Source organism: Piliocolobus tephrosceles, chromosome 3 (assembly GCF_002776525.5).
Source record: "Piliocolobus tephrosceles isolate RC106 chromosome 3, ASM277652v3, whole genome shotgun sequence".
Classification (NCBI taxonomy): Eukaryota; Metazoa; Chordata; class Mammalia; order Primates; family Cercopithecidae; genus Piliocolobus; species Piliocolobus tephrosceles.
In genome coordinates, this window is record NC_045436.1 from 1,731,313 (window position 1) to 1,733,986 (window position 2,674).

Below are 2,674 nucleotides of genomic sequence, written 5' to 3' on the forward strand. Positions count from 1 at the left end.
CCTTTACATAGTTCGGGTGCCCACATTTGGGCAAATCAGTGTTCACACCGTGGTGAGGAGAAGCCGCAGCCTGTGGCCCTGAACTCACTGAAGACCCCTCCGTAATCACGCGGCCGTCCTTACTCGGAAGAGCCCCAAGCATACTCACCTGTTCATTTTTCTCTGCCGAGGCAGTTGTCCGCTTGTGAGACCGTTGCCTTGTGTAGAAAACTCAGGATTTCTTGGGCCTCATTCTGAAAAGCATAACTATTATCCTCTCTTGGAGGTTTGTTTGTTTTGACGTGGAGTCTCACTGTGTTGCCAAAGCTGAGTGCAGTGGGGCAAACTCAGCTCACCGCAACCTCCACCTCCTGCTCAAAGGATTCTCCTGCTTCCTCCTCATAAGTAGCGGGGGATTACAGGCACGAGCCACCATGCCCGGCTAATTTTTTAATATTTTTAGTAGAGGCAGGAGTTCACTATGTTGCCCAGCTGGTCTCAAACTCCTGACCTCAAATGACCCGCCCGCCTCAGCATCCCAAAGTGCTGAGATTACAGGTGTGAACCATCAAGCCCGGCCCAAATCTCTTATTTTTTTTTAGTACTGGTCATGATTAATTCAACTGACATAGCAAGCTGCAGTCTAGAAAAAGTGACCCAAGGGGAGGGGACCGTGTGTGTGCGTGTTTTTGGGTATTTTTTTTTCTCCACACACTGCATTCTAATATTTCTGTGCATATATATGGAGACTGGCATCAAATAGATGCTGGATAAACAAAAGGCTGGATGAGAATTTCAACTATCCATGTGTGTGCTATGTGTTGGATTTCCTTTGAAGAAGGATTTATCTCCTTAAAGTGGAAAGCCACGGTAACGATCTGTAAGGACCTGTTATTAGCCTCTGTAATACTGAGAGGGGGTACACGACTAACTTCATGGAATCAACTTCAACCACACGGATGACACAATTAACTATCAGTAGTCAAACGTGAAAACTCTCAAGAATGAGTAAGAAGTGGAGAAAAACAAAAAATTAAAATGCAAGAATCTGTCAATACCTGCAGGAGGCTTCTCTATGGAAGATGCTCATGCAGAATCTGGCCAAAAAAAAAAACTGGAAACCACGCTCGCTTCAGCAGCACATATACTAAAATTGGAACGGTACAGGGATGAGCACGGCCCCTGCATGAGGGTGACACCCAAAGTCGTGAAGCATTCCACATTTTCTTAAAATACGAAAATTCTTAAAATAAAAATGTAAAAATACTGAAACTAGTAGCAATTTGTGCTCATTTCATCGAAGATGTGAAGACATTTAGTTCATTGTCTTGTGTGAACAGGTATAGAGATAAGTAGGGTGAATTTTTGGAAAATGAATACTTTGTATCTTCTAAAGAACTTTGGTTCAGGGAGAGGGTTGCACCCTTGCAGGGGAAGGTAACATTTATTACTTTCTCATGAGAAAATCCTCACCGAGTATATTTTCTTTCTAGGTTAAATTCTGTGTCAAAGCTATTCTAGGTTTGTGTTGAGGCTATCATTTTGGTCTAATAAAATAATTTTGTGTTAGAACAGAATTCTTGATTTGTTTTCTTTTTTTTTTTTTCTTTTTTTTTTGAGACAGAGTCTCACTCTGTCGCCCAGGCTGGAGTGCAGTGGCCGGATCTCAGCTCACTGCAAGCTCCGCCTCCCGGGTTTACACCATTCTCCTGCCTCAGCCTCCCGAGTAGCTGGGACTACAGGCGCCTGCCACCTTGCCCAGCTAGTTTCTTTTTGTATTTTTTAGTAGAGACAGGGTTTCACCGTGTTAGCCAGGATGGTCTTGATCTCCTGACCTCGTGATCCGCCTGTCTCGGCCTCCCAAAGTGCTGGGATTACAGGCTTGAGCCACCGCGCCCGGCCTGATTTGTTTTCTTTTCTCTTTTTTTTTTTTTTTTTTTTTAGATATAGTCTCACTCTGTTGCCCAGGCTGGAGTGCAGTGGCGCTATCTCGGCTCACTGCAACCTCCACCTCCCAGGTTCAAGCAATTCTCCTGCCTCAGTCTTCTGAATAGCTGGGATTACAGGCACCCACCATCATGCCCAGCTAATTTTTGTATTTTTAGTAGAGACGGGGTTTCGCCATATGGACCAGGCTGCTCTCGAACTCCTGACCTCAGGTGATCTACCCGCCTCGGCCTCCCAAAATGCTGGATTACAGGTGTGAGCCACCGCGCCTGGCTTGATTTGTTTTCTGAACCCAACATAAGATGTAGGCATTCTTGAAGAATCCACTTCTAATCCTCTTTCTTTCTCTCCTTAATCACCGAGCAGCAGTTCAGTGGAGGGTCTGCGTCAGTTGTCTATTGCATTGTAACAGGTGACCACAAACTTAGCATCTGAAAACAACACCCATGGATGAGCTTGCAGTTCTGCAAGCCAGAAATCCAGCATACCATGACTGGGTTCTCTGCCCAGGGTCTTATAGGTTGGACAGTATATATTCTCTTAAGTTTGGGGTCTTCTTTCACGTTCATTTACATTGTTGACAGAACTCAGTTCCTTAAAGTTATGGGAGTGGATGAAGACCCCATTTTCTTTTTTTTTTTTTTTTTTTTTTTTTTTTTTGAGGCGGAGTTTTTTTCTCCCGGGGGGGGGGGGGGGGGGGGGGGCTCGCCCCCCCCCCCCCCGCCCCCCCCCCGGGTGCGCGCCCTTT

General features: G+C 45.6%; 1 pseudogene; it reads left to right on the top strand.

Annotated features, from left to right (window-relative positions):
- The first annotated feature begins 1,106 nt into the window (after positions 1-1,106).
- On the top strand, positions 1,107-1,206 carry LOC111528084 (annotated as a pseudogene).
- The last annotated feature ends 1,468 nt before the right edge of the window (positions 1,207-2,674 follow it).